This window comes from Ovis aries, chromosome 16 (assembly GCF_016772045.2).
Source record: "Ovis aries strain OAR_USU_Benz2616 breed Rambouillet chromosome 16, ARS-UI_Ramb_v3.0, whole genome shotgun sequence".
Lineage (NCBI taxonomy): Eukaryota > Metazoa > Chordata > Mammalia > Artiodactyla > Bovidae > Ovis > Ovis aries.
Genome location: NC_056069.1, coordinates 13,771,644 through 13,785,984, shown reverse-complemented (window position 1 = coordinate 13,785,984; position 14,341 = coordinate 13,771,644). Strand labels below are relative to the sequence as shown.

At 41.7% G+C, this 14,341-nt stretch overlaps 1 protein-coding gene across 39 annotated transcripts in view; it reads left to right on the top strand.

The window, feature by feature from the left end:
* Positions 1 to 9,935: 9,935 nt before the first annotated feature.
* The window catches only part of ERBIN (erbb2 interacting protein), a 127,533-nt gene continuing 123,127 nt past the window's right edge, over positions 9,936 to 14,341 (top strand). For all 39 annotated transcript variants that reach the window (XM_060400364.1, XM_060400381.1, XM_060400378.1 and 36 more), the window contains exon 1: positions 9,936 to 10,486. The gene's annotated coding sequence lies outside the window, so the exon portion shown is untranslated. The remainder of the gene's footprint in view (positions 10,487 to 14,341) is intronic.

Sequence of the window (14,341 nt, the reverse complement as noted above, 5' to 3'; positions counted from 1 at the left end):
TGACCCCTGCAGTGGAAGCTCAGAATCCTGGACTGCCAGGGATTCCCTAGACTCTTTATTTTAGTTTATCCACACTCCTCTTACTATCAGTGTGATTTTTTAAAAACTACCCCCCCCCCCCATATATAGTATATTGAAATGAATCTGATTTTCTGGCTTTTAGGAGAGTTTAAACAAAATTTTTTTTCTCTACTTGCTCTTTCTAGTGGTTTTTAACTCTCATTTTTCTTCTCCCTTAATCTGTTGTGTTTCATACAAACATTTTAATCTTTTAAAAATATTTTACTTATTCCTAGTATTCATAGTTTTAGGTGTGCATTTATCTTTTTTTAAAAAATTATCTTTTTATTTATGGCTGCGCTGCGTCTTCATTACCTTAAGCTTTCCTTTAGTTGTGGCGAGCGGGGGCTACATCTAGTTGTAATGTGCAGGCTTCTCATTGCAAAGGTTTCTCTTGTGGAATGTGGACTCAGTAGTTACAGCTCCCGAGCTCTAGAACACAGGCTCGGTAGTTGTGGTGCACAGGCTTAGCTGCTCAGCAGCATGTGGGATCTTCCGGGACTGGGGATGGAACCAAGTCCCCTGCATTGGCAGACAGATTCTTTACCACTGAGCCACCAGGGAAGCCCCTGCATCAGTATTTTTTTAAGAAATTATTTTAAGCCTACTTTTTTCTCAGTTACTCCTACCTGATTCCATATTTTGTCTCTATTACTTGTCTTTATAATTGTTGGCAGGAAGCAAGTTCAAGAAGTGGGAATGGTTGAGAGTCCCCCTTACAGAGCAGAAGAGAGGCTTCCTTTTGTTCCTTTCCTCTCTCCCGTGTTACTCTTGCTCTTGCGTCAGATCCTTCACAGGGGTCTCCAGCCCCAACAGAACCTTATTCCAGGGACCTGGGGGAACTGGGGATTATTTCTTTCAGGGCCTTAAGTTCACTACACAAATAGCATTTGAATTTTTTTTTTATTGAAGTATATAGTTGACTTACAATATTGTGTTAGTTTCAGATGAACAGCAAAGTAATTCGGATATGGATATGCACATATATTCTTTTTCTTTTTCCAGATTCTTTTCCATTATAGGTTATTACAAGATATTGAGTATAGTTCCTTGTGCTCTGCATTAGGTCCTTGTTAATTATCTGTTTTATACATAGTGGTGTGTATGTGTTAATCCCGTATGTTTGTGTGTGTATGTGTGTGTTCTCAGTCATGTCCAACTCTTTGCAACCCTATGGACTGCAGGCTCCTCTGTCCATGGGATATTTCAGGCAAGAATACTGGAATGGGTTGCCATTTCCTCCTCCAGGGGATCATCCTGATCCAGCGAACGAACTCACATCTCCTGCATCTCCTGCATTGCAGACAGGTTTGTTACCACTTGAGCCACCTGGGAAGCCTGTCAATCTCAAGCTTCTAATTTATTACTACCTGCCCAAACAGCACTTTCATTTTGCTAGGAAAATCTGCTACCATCTCATCATGTTCCCTGGTGGCTCAGAGGTTAAAGCGTCTGCCTGCAATGCGGGGGACCTGGGTTCAATCCCTGGGTCGGGAAGATCCCTTTGGAGAAGGAAATGGCAACCCACTCCAGTATTCTTGCTTGGAGAATCCCATGGATGGAGGAGCCTGGTGGTCTACAGTCCACGGGGTCGAAAAGAGTTGGACACGATTGAGCAACTTCACTTTCACCATGTTCAGCCTGTATTTGCAGAAACTAAAATCTTAAAATCCATGGCTTCCAAAGCATATATCTTTGAAATTTGGCAAACTGTGGCAGATACATATCCAGAAGTCTGGTGGTCTGGCCGAGGGGAATATGCTGCAGGAGGGGCTTGCGAGTGTGTGCTGAGGCCTGACCCTTTTGATGTGGTGATGCTGGGCTTCTCTGCACATGTCCATGGACAGGGATGCCAGAAATACTGTGTCTAGCTTTTGGGACCATGTTTCACTGAGTTTAATGCCCATTTACTTGTCATTAGATTGGTTCAAGGTCAAGGTCACAGGAGTGCCCTTTGATGCATCCAACTGGAGTTCCTTTTGCTCACTGAAAATGAGCTATCACCCCAACTACAATAACAACAGCAAGACCTAGCTAGGGTTTCAGTTATGCTGGTTTTTAACTGGAGTTTCCCTTCACCTGCTTTTCAAGGCCCTTACATGTTTCAAAAGTTTATTCCTTTTTGTATTTTGTGTGTATGTGTATTGGTGGGTTTATATATTTTGTAAATACTTCTATATTGGATTGTTACTTTCTTCTAGAATTGTAAGAACTCTTTACATATTGTGGATGCTAGTTATTCTTTCTTATATATTTTTTCTCTCAAACTGCCATTTGTCTTTTAACTTTATGGTATCTTTTCATGTTGCAATTTCTATGTGCTGCCAAAGTGATATACACTACACATATACTGGACGGGAAGAGAACCGGGTTTTAATTATAGTTCTGCTGCTGCTACTAAGTCGCTTCAGTCGTGTCCGACTCTGTGCGTACCCCAGCATTCAGTTGTGTCCGAGGGACTGCAGCCTACCAGGCTCCTCTGTCCATGGGATTTTCCAGGCAAGAGTACTAGCTGCTAAGTCACTTCAGTCGTGCCCGACTCTGTGTGACCCCAAAGACCACAGCCCACCAGGCTCCCCCGTCCTTGGGATTTTCCAGGCAAGAACACTGGAGTGGGTTGCCATTTCCTTCTCCAATGCATGAAAAGTGAAAAGTGAAAGTGAAGTCACTCAGTCGTGTCCAACCCTCATCGACCCCATGGACTGCAGCCTACCAGGCTCTCCCGTCCATGGGATTTTCCAGGCAAGAGTACTGGAGTGGGGTACTAATCTTCAAATCTAATCTCATCTATATAAAATGGAGCTGGACTAGATACCAGATGACTTCTAAGGTCTGCTGCTGCTGCTGCTGCTAAGTCACTTCAGTCGTGTCCAACTCTGTGTGACCCCATAGACGGCAGCCCACCAGGCTCCCCAGTCCCTGGGATTCTCCAGGCAAGAACAGTGGAGTGGGTTGCCATTTCCTTCTCCAATGCAGGAAAGTGAAAAGTGAAAGTGAAGTTGCTCAGTCGTGTCCAACCCTCATCGACCCCATGGACTGCAGCCCACCAGGCTCCTGTGTCCATGGGATTTTCCAGGCAAGCGTACTGGAGTGGGGTGCCATTGCCTTCTAAGGTCTACTTCCTGCATATTCAAACACTACTGAAAATTCTTAGATTCTAAAGTTTCAAAAGCTTATTTTCTTTAAGTAGGCCAAACATTCTCCCTGAAACTATTACTTCTAATTTGCCTAGCGACATTTTCATAGTGTAAAATCTAGCCAGTGTCTAAACTATTAAAACTGAATTTTTGGCATCTGAATTAATGTCTTAAATTTTTATATAAAATTTGATGAGTTTATATCTACCTGCTCTTATAGGATATAGACTTTTAAAGAAAATATGTGTTTAGTAGCTCAGTCATGTCTGACTCTTTGTGACCCTTTGTACTGTAGCCTGCCAGGCTCCTCTGTCCATGGGATTTTCCAGGCAAGAATACTGGAGTGGGTTGCCGTTTCCTTCTCCAGAGGATCTTCCCGACCCAGGGATTAAACCTGCATCTCCTGTGTCTCCTGCATTGCAAGTGAACTTTTTATAGAGAATAGATGCTGCATTTAATATGTAATCTAAAATATGCATATCATAGAGCTACTAAGTCAATGGGCACTGATGGCTTATGATATTTTATTTGATGATAATGATGAAATGTATCACTATTGATGTAAGAGAAAAAAATAGCCTTTGTTTATATAGTATGCTTTCAAGTCCATCATCCCATTTGGTGCCCACAATAACCCTATGAGGTAGATAAGACAGAGCTTTATTTTCCATTTGATAGATCATGAACTATTGCACATGATTAAATGATTTTTCCAAGGTCACCAGCTAGTAAATGCTAATGCCTCTGCCAGAACTTTTCTGAAAGATGACAATATTGACAAGAAAGAATCTATAGTCTATGTTTCATTACTAAGGAAGACAAAATAGAAATATCAGTTGTCTATGACTAAGGGTGGCTAGAAATCAGGTAAATGAAAGAAAATGTCAAGAATGAAGAAGAAAAATTACATTGAAAATTATAAAATATTTGAAGGCTATTTCTTCTCAATATATTTACTTCTTTGTAAAGAAATGAAAACCTTTTGAAAAGAAATGACATTTTTATTAGTAGTTTGGTATGTGGTACAGCAGGAAATATGAAAAATGTACCATATAAAGTTTTATATAGGAAAACAAAAACCCTCAAAGGGAGGTTCCCAAGATAGAAGGAAGAGAAATGTAGCATCTGTTTTAAAGGAAAAAATGGAAGAACAAGAAAATTAAAAGTAATTAAAAACTAAGAGAACTAGAATACTCTATTATCTGACGGTTGACATAAATTTAATGGCATAAAAACAGAGATTGGACAAGGAAAACAGAGAGGAAACATTTTAAAATACGCTATCCAGATCAGCATTTTTGAAGGATAGTTGCAGTCAATTCCCAGAAAATAAATTTCTTTCCAAAGGAAGAAAGTATGAGTTAAAGTATATTCAGAATTATTATAGAAAATTCAATTGAGATAGATTATTTTTCAAATACTGACTAAGCTAGATTTAGGTGAGATTTATTTAGTATTCTGATTATATGGCCATCATCAACAAACAGATATGATGTTTTACTTTGATATAGGAATAATTTGCTGGTTAACTAAAAAATGAAAACAAGGTTTTATGAAACACAGTTGGCATTTCAGAGCAGGGCATTTAGCCTTATCCTACATCTCAAGTTATGCTTAATACCCACGTACTGGCTTTTTTTTTTTTTTTTTTTGATGTTAAACAGTATTTTTTTAAGTACTATAGAAAAAAAGGGCTTCCCTGGTGGCTCAGTGGTAAAGAATCTGCCTGCGATGTAGGAGTAGCAGGAGACACAGCTTTGATTGCTAGGTGGGAAAGATCCCCTGGAGTAGGAAATGGCAACCCACTCCAGTATTCTTGCCTGGATGATGTACAGAGGAGCCTGGCAGGCTACAATCCCTGGAGTGGCAAAGAGTCAGACGTGACTGAAGCGACAGCACGCACACATGCATAGACAAAAATGTAAAGTTATAAGTGGCCTTAAATGAGTAGGAGAACAGCAATTTCACTACTCAAAGGAAATATTAAGTGAAAGCCTGCATGGAAGGACAATAAGCAGCAGTATTTAATCTTTTCTTTTGTTGACTTAACACTGTTATCATTTAGAAAGAAGTGTGCATATTGTGATATAATTGAAACAGATTGTGATTCATATCAGGGAAGACCTGAGAGGGGAAGTGTATCAGAACATGGTAATAAAGTTGGAAATTATTAAGGTGACTATTTGCCTCAGTTGGCTCAGGACAGTCCTGGTTTTACATTTCTTGTCCCCATGTAATTATTGTCTGTTTTCACTCTCAAAAGTGTTCTATGTTGGATGATACATTGTATGGTCACCTTAGAAGTGGGGGCAGCATGGCAAATATTATCAGTGTATTTTAATTGCACTACTAATAACAGCTAACACGTTTGAGTCTGCCTAGCAATTTGTGAGCACTGTCTTACATAGTCCTTCCAATAGTCTATGAGACAGTATTATAGTTCCCATTCTAGAGATGAGGGAGCTCAAGCTTATGTTTATAGACATTCAGTAACTTGGCCAAGGTTATACAGTAGCCATTCCTAATTCAAGCAGTCTTGTTTCAGAGGTCACAAGAATAATCACCATGCACCATTTATTTTCTCCATACTTTTAAAGATTTCATAAGACATCTGAAAATGTAGATGTCTGAAAAAATAGGCTACCAAATGTATAAGATAGAAAAAAATTATCATGCATATATTGGGGGGAATACTTCAAAACTTTTCATAAGTTGAGGCAGACTTCCCTGTGATTCATAGAATATTATTGAAAATAGGTGTGAAAGAAAGAAATATGCTATGGGAGGGACGATTCCATTCCCTGTATATTATAAAATTCTTAATTTTACTTCCTGTATGTACTTCCTCTTTTGAGCCCAAAGTCCTTTCTCACACGCTTGCCACCTTAACCTCTTGCCCTCTCTATCTAGGCACTAAGATGGAAGTGAAAATAGGAAAGTAGTTCCTACTAAAAATACATGTTATAATACATTTTGATCTACTTCATCTAAAGCTTCTAGACATATTTTCCCCCAAGTATAACACTATTCTAGCTCAAAAATTAATTTTTCCTGAAACTGCTATGGTAAAAACTTTGGTTTTTAGGTAACCAATTATTTACAGTTGTTGAGAACGGGAGAAAAGAAGAATGAGCACCCTAAACTTTTCCTCACCTTCTGCTAACTTTGTGCCCACAGTGCTTTGGCACAGCTGCTGGGCAGGCATGGGGGAAATGACAGGGGAATTCATGTTAAAACAGTGGGTAGGCTTTCTGCATCTCCCCCAGCCCCTCCACCCCGCCACCACATGCAGGCTATGTGCATTCCCTGGAACGTTTAAGGTCTTACAGCTCTCCTTCAGATATGTGTCTTATCTCTGATAGACCTTTCCTGAGCCCTGCCATTGGGAAGAGGAATCCCTAAGAAGGAATTCCTGCTTTCACAGAGAATTATTTAGAGAAGCAAAATGGGGAAGATTGAGCTATCAACAAATGTTTATTAGTTTACTCTCTACGGCGGTTCTGGAGTTCAGTTAATTATTACAGAATCACAGGCATTCGTATTTAAAGTGGGGTTTTAGTTCTCCTTTTAAGCATAAATTGAAATGTTAAGTCCATCTTAGGTAAACTATAGTAGGATTTTTAAAACAAACTAGTCTGTATAGCACAGAACAGAAGTGCCTTGTATAAAAAGAACAAACGGAAGATTTAGCTCTCTCTGTATGTGCTGCACATATGAGTTAGAACGGAGTAGTCATTGATGAATAATAAAGATGAATTGTTATTTTTGAGTACCCTGATCATAGGGCTGTCTTTTCACCTTTCTGTGTGAATTTCTGCTGAAGAAACTTTGCAAAGGGGCTATTAAAGAAATATGTCAAAATAGGTTTTTTAAAAAAATTTATTTAAATTTGTCTGTACCACATGGTTTGTGGGATCTTAGTTCCCCCACCAGGGATGGAACTCAGATCCATGTAGTGCAAGAGCCAAATCCTAACTACTGGACCACTAGGGAACTGTCCCAAATGGGTAACATTAGTGTGTCCTGGCTTCCATTCTGTTAAGGCCAGTGTTTTGGGGCTCATTCTAGCAGTATGAGTAAGTTGGACTTATTTAACAATCAACTGGGAGAGGGGCACTTTATTGTCTCTACCACTCTGTGGATGGCCCCAAAGAATGAAACCCCATTTCCCTCTCCTGCCTACTCAGCATCAGCATATGCTATCTCTATATTCCCTTCCATCAAAAGCTGCTTTGGGGAAACAATCTGATGAATTGGTATAAACGACTAATAAGGCTTAAAATATTACCTTTCCCCTGGATTATGTCTTTGTGCTAGAGAAATAAACCACTCAAGGGATTAAACTCTAGTGGCAAAACTTCAGGTGAATTGTAGGAGGGGTTTTGGGTTATAGGTACTTTTCTAAGCCTACATAGTAATCGCCCAGATAGGTTCAAATTGGGAGTCTAAGGAGTCTAAGGTTTAAAACAAACAAACAAACAAAAAAAAGGGGGCTAGGGGGACAGGGCAGGTTCTAGCCCACAGACTGGGCTGGTCCTGTTTATTTAGGTTGAGGATTGGGACGGGGAAGGGGAAGTTAGGTCTACCTGAATTTATGATGCCACATTCAAAGAGGTCTTGAACCAACCTGAGACCAGATGCAACACTGGAATCCCAGAAGCCATCCAGTCTTGCGCTGATCTGGGAGACTCTCCATCCTGGCTTGCTTTAGGAGAGAGAGCTCTACCACTGAGTCTGGGCAAACTCAAAGCACTTTTTGAAAGTGGGGTAGGAGATTTTTCTTGTGATGACTAAAATTAGCTTATATAATACGCTAACTTTTATACAATGGCCAAAATGGATAACTAGCTTGGTCTAGTATACCCGGCTGCCGTTTCTCTTCCTAACTTCCAGTTTAATGCTTTTACCTTCAGTTCAGCACTGAATAAACCTGAACATTTTGGCACTATCTGTGAACCTTCAACTTCTGCTATTAGGCTAAGGCCCTAGGTCTGTTACTTCTTGTAGTCCTGAAGTAGTTAATAGCTCCCCACCCTCATAGAATGTCTTGAACGTCTCCCGAGTTATTTCAAGTATTTGTCACTAGAGTACAACTCACTTTGCTAAATAATTCTTTGATGGACTTTATCAACTCCTTCCTTTGGATCCAAGCCAAAATCATCTGTAGGGCATACAGCTCTTTATTCAAACTTGGTTATAAATAATTATCTCTGGAACACAGAAGGAAGAACTGAAGCAATGACTTCAGGGACACAGAGTTAGACTAATTACCATCCTCGTACGCTGTTAAGTACAGCAGAGACTGGGGGCGGGGAATGGTTTGTTTTGTATCTATTGCGTTCCTTCTCGGGGTAAAACAAGGCCGTCTTGTCTGTTAACATATGTAAGGCAGTAACTGCAAAAACTGTGCAATGTTATGGTTGAGGCGTTTTATGCCATATGTGTTGATAGAATGCCTAAGCAGCTCTCTCCGCAATAAACGCAAACGCTGCCAGGCTGAATCACTAGGGCCAGCGAAATTCAACGACTGCACGACCGAAACCTCCAGGGTTGGAAGCCTACGTCGCGTATCGGAGTGTATCCAATATTTCCTCTAACAAAGGCATTATCTTGAGGCAATTTCGCGGGCCATTTTCCCCCGTCCCAGGGCCAGCTTTGTCTCCCCACCGGTGTGAGGCTGAGACTCGGAGGAGCTGCGTTGCTGAGCGAGCAAGCTCGGAGCAAGGGCCGGCGTGGGAAGCTTCTCCGAGCTGCCGCTGTGGTTTCCTGCAAACCGAGCGTGCCATTAGAGGAAGTTGGAGTGCTGCAGTTGAAAGAGATACCTGCAGCCTTGAAATCGGGGTTGGACTTGAACCGATCACTGTCGTACAAAGAAACTCAATCGGCCGGGGTGGAGGAGGCCTGGAGACTCTCGGTCTCCCAAGCTGGGCACCGGGCAAGCCGGGCTCCACTTCGTCGGAGTCCCCCACCTTGGGCAGCCGGGTAGCGGCAGCAGGCCTCTGAGGCCTGGGCTGCAGCGGGCCTCACCAGCGAACCCCCGGCGGCCACCAGCCCCGCCCCCCGGTCCCCGGCCCGCCGCCCCCCGCCGCCTCCCGCCGCAGACGTCGGCCCGCACCGCCCCCGCGCGCGGTGACTGGCTCGCGCCGGCCTCCAGCCCGGCTGTTGGCGGTTGGGGCGAAGCCCGCGGGAGGCCGCCCCGCCCCCGCCGCGGAGCCGCCGCCGCCGCGCGCTGCTCTTCCCCCCTCGCCGCCGGGGCGGTGGCGCTGTTGCCGCCGCGGCCTGTGAGGCAGTGACTCCCCAGCGCCCCAGCCCCCTTCCTCCTCCTTTCTCTCCGCTCCCTCCCTCCCCTCCCCGCCCCTCGCAGTCTCTCGCTCGAGTGAATGTGGCGCGGCGGCGCGGGACGCAGCCTCGGCCCCTGCCGCGGCCCCGCGAGCTCCTGAGGAGACGAAGCCGCCGCCTGCCCTCAGCCTTTGCGCTTCCCGGGGGAGCCACCGCCGCCTGGGAAGAAGAACGAGGAGGGGCGCGAGGGGGCGGCGGCGGGAAAACGGGAGGAGGAGGAGAAGAGGGCTCGAGGGCGAGGAGGGAAGGCGGGGAGGGACGGACGGAAGGACGGACAGCCCGACGGACGGCCCGGGGAGGGGGCCGCCATCGAGCCAGCCCGGCCCCTCGGCTCCGGCTCGGGGCGGCCGCGGCGGCGGCGGCGGCGCAGGCGAAGGGCGCGGCAGGCTCTATCGAGACAATAACCCCGCCGCCCGGCTCCGGGGGCGGCGGCGAGGAGGAGGTGGCGGCCTAGCGCGACCGCGGCTCTCCCAGCGCCGCGGCGACGTCTTCGCCCCCGCCGGCCGCCTTCGGCAGCCGTCGGGTATCGGGGCGCGCGGGTCGCCCGGAGTCCCAGGCTCGGGGCGGACGCCCCCTCCCCTCCCCCTCCCCGGCGCGCCGGGAGCTGGTTTTCCGGGTTCCCCTGGACCGAGCTGGATCCTGCTGTTCGCCAAGGCAGGAAGTGAGTTTCGCACGGTAATTCCGGGCGGTGTCACGAGTGAAAAGTTTTTTTTTCGGCGGAGATCCTAGTTGGGGCTGGGAAACTCCTGCAAAACTCGAGACCGGGAAACCAGCCCGCGCGTCCCAGCCCCCACCAAAGCCACCTACTCTTCCTTCTGCGGGAGGCCACTCCACATCCGCTCTCACCGGAGAGTGAAATTGGGCTGGATCCGAAGTGACTAATGAAGGGAAGGAAATCATGTCAGGCGAAGCCTTGAAAAAGCTGCCTTGAGACACTGCCCGACCGAAAGGTAAATTTCACGAGAAGTGTCTACGAGCCACAAAGCTCCCGGGCCAGAAAAGAGAGGAAACTTTAGTGTTTTTCGGTTTTTTTCTCAAGTTCCCCTAAATTCTCCTTTTCTGATGTCGAACGGGATAGTGTTTTAGGTGCTGAATAGTAAGATGTTACTCCCTCTTTGGTTATTTTAGAAGAGGTTGTAAGAATGAGGTGGGACGAAAAGTTTTAAGCAATCCGAAGGAAGAGTGCCTTTGTTTGGCACAAGGTCCAGAAGTCTTAGATTCCTGGAACATATACCCTGTGTATGTTTCTGATTCATTAAGTTGCTGAACCTGGCAACTTTTGTTTTGAAGAAAGTTAGGTCACTGCGGGGAGCGATTTGCTGCTGCTGAGATGGCTGCCACATTTGTTTATACGGTTACCGATTACTTGGCCTTTGCGTTTAATTGTATCTATATAGATTTGTTTTTAGTAGCAGTCTTTATGGATATATTTCATTGGGTTTTATAAAACAGAAACCTTTGCCATTCTCAGTCGTTTTTCTAGGTGGGTAATAAATAGATTTCTTCAATAACTTGTTCCTTTCAGACATTTAGAACTTGATAATACTTGTTTGGTTAATTAGTTGAAAACAACTGTCGGCTAGATTTTTCTTGTTACTGAGAGTAGAAAGAAAAAGGAGGGAGGAAGTATTGTCGATAAAGAGTGTTACGATTAAAAACACACGTAAACACCTGTGAAGTAGTTTGGTTTGTTGGGACTTAGGTGCAGTTCAGAACAGGACACAGAGAAAGGAAAGTAAAACGCTTACAACAATTTTCATGGGCATCACAGTGATTGTGATAAACATCTGTGCTTTTGGAATAGTACAGTATTTACATTTTTGTGTTGGCCCGAATGTTTTGGCCGCCTCAGAGGTGATGAGTATCTACGGTGGTGGCAGGGGTTATTGAAGCATGGGAGACATTCCACCAGTCAGTCATAAATACAAACACTTCTGAACCAATCGGTAGTCTTTATAGATCAAACCAGTTTTGGTCGGAGCAAACACGAAACGGTTTCTTCAGTGGTGTTTTAATGTGTCTTTTTAAGGTTGGTTTTTTTCCGTTTGTACTTTTGTGGTAAAGGGAGGTGAAAGATTATACTATGCTTTTGAATAAATATTAAATAAGTATGGTATTTAGTTGGTAGGTATATCTTAAATATAAATGTATGTTTAATTGCCCATGCTACCTCAAGAAAGAATAGTTGGCTTTCTTTAGTTCAAAGGAGAGAAAAGTTAGGTCATGAAGGACTAGATCAAATTATTTCACAAATACATTTCAAAATGGCAATCTTTCATCTCTTTTGAATTTTTTCCCTAAAGCTTAATCTCTAGAACGCCTTTAAAATTTTTTTAAATTGTTGCTAAGATTTGTGAACCATCAGGTAATTCCTGTTAAGTCAAAGTAACTTTATCAGGAAATTTAAAGTAGTTAACTGATCTGCTTTATGATTTTGGAACATATCATTAGGCAACGAAAGAGGTTATTCTTGGGCAGCTGAAAGAGGGGAACAAAATAAATGGCATTGAACTTCAGTCTCCTTATATGGTTTATACTTGGCTTCAGAGCAACAAAGCCTTAATAGAGCAAGTCTTTTATAGAGAGCTATCACTTTGCAAATATGTTTCTCTGCATTAGTAAATTTTACTTATAAAAAGTATTATAGCCCTGGAAAATACTTACATCCCTGTTTTTAGATACAGTTCTTGATTTTTCTTTTTCCCTTGGGGGAGCAATAGTATGTTTAAATGCAGACTTAGTTTGGTGTTGAATTAACTTAAATGAATTTTAGGTTTTAATTTATTATCAAACTATATTTTTCAAAATCTTGTTTAAAATGTGACAGTGGTTTAAAAAGATTAAAAAAAATAATTAAAATATTTTAAAATGGCTTTAAAATTTGGATGTTCTTAATATTCTAAGAGTTTTCTTGGATTAAATTGGCAAATCTAGAGTAATTCCAAGGTGTCTGAACAAAATGCACACTGAATGGCACTGCTTATTGAAGGTACTTAAGAGTTTTCCATGGTGATAAACTTAATCTTTCAACTAATGGATTCAAATATTATATTAGGAAGTCTGCCTGATGTTTGAGAACAAACTATTACAAATTTTTTCGTGTCTTAAAAGCTTACAGAGGTTCAGATACAGAAAGCAAATTTTTTATTGCATGTTTTTTCTTAATAAAGTGGTAACTATAATTAGTGATATTTCATATGTATTGTTGGTAAATCTCTAAAATTCAGCTATTTTAGTGATATTGGTATTGAGCTCCTGGTAGAAACAACACCTTACTATAAGAAAGACATGAAAATTTCAGAAAATTAGGTGCATATTTGGCCATTTATTTTAAATAGTTGCTTATAGATGACACAGTTTAGAGCTTAAGTTGTTTTTGGTTTAGAAATAGATTATGGCAGTGTTTATAAAGTATTTGGGCTAATGCAGATTTTAGTAATGTTGGATAGGAAAGTAATTTTTCCTTTTATAATTGCTACTTATCTAGATTGTCTTTAAACAGACTTTGTTGACTGAACTTTTATTTTGACTATTACCTTTGCTCATCCATTTCTCTATCACGTCGTGTTTCTTTGGGGGGTAGGGAATACCTGTGTTATAAATTCCTAAAGAAGCCTTTCTCTTTTCCTTTCCTGATAACATATATTGTACTTGTGTTTAGTTCTTCATAAGAAATTATTCAGTTTTTGAATGCACACTATTTACCATGAAAAAAATCTGTGTGTGAATTACGCTCTATAATACCTACTTTCGAATTGTCTAAGGAAATAAGCTCAGCATTTCTGCTTTCCACTTTTTCTGTGATTTTACTCCCTATTATTTTTTATTTTTTTGTGCCTGAAATCACTTGAATAGTAGTACACCCATTTTTTTCAGATTTAACTTTTAACTTTTTCTGTCTTGTTTCCTAATTGTAAAGGAGAAATCCAGCTTTACTCAGCATTCTTCTCTAATTCCTTTATCTTCCTATTTTTATAGTTAGCTTCATTTACTTCCCCTATTCTCTCCATGTTCAGCTTCTGTTTTATAATTATATTTTGCTCGTCTCCCATTTCTGAACTTTACCAGTTTATGCTGACCACTTCAAAAATTGTTTAAAAGATGAGTAGGAGACATTTATTTGGTCAGTTCCACTGAACTTTCAACATCCCTTTTCATTCCCACTCAATTTACATGCCAGTATTTAACCTAATACTCCTCGGTATATTTTAATTTTACTTTGTTTCCTCATTTCTTTTTACTCTTCAATATCCCTAAAATTACCTCTGTTAAGGTAATATCATGTTATTATGTATTCTTATGTTTATTAACCCCCTTTACCTTCTTGCTTTCTTACGCTTTTGGCCTCTTACAGCGCTAAAGCTTATACTTCTGTATCTCCCTTCTCTATTTGTTCCTTTCCTTCTTCTCAGATTAGGTATCTTATTTGTCAATGTCTAAATTTTTGAAATTGCCTTATTTTATCTTGTTATGAAATAGCATGAAATTCTATCACTTATTTTACTCTTCTCACTTCAAATTTTTCCAGGTACCATTGGATGAAGGCCATGCCAGGCTTTATAATTGACAGTGTATGAGACAGTAGAAAAGAATATCTAAAAATTAAGTTAATAAAAAGAAGATTCTACTTATCTGGAGATTATTTACCGATAGAATGTGGTATAAAAATTTGAAAATAATTAAGATTTAAGTAATCAAAATAGATGTAATAAAATCTGGGGGCTTCATTCATAGGGGAGTCCTTATTCACAGCGCATTTGTTTTTGATTATACTGAGCTGTTTCTTGCCTTTCATGTACTAGAAG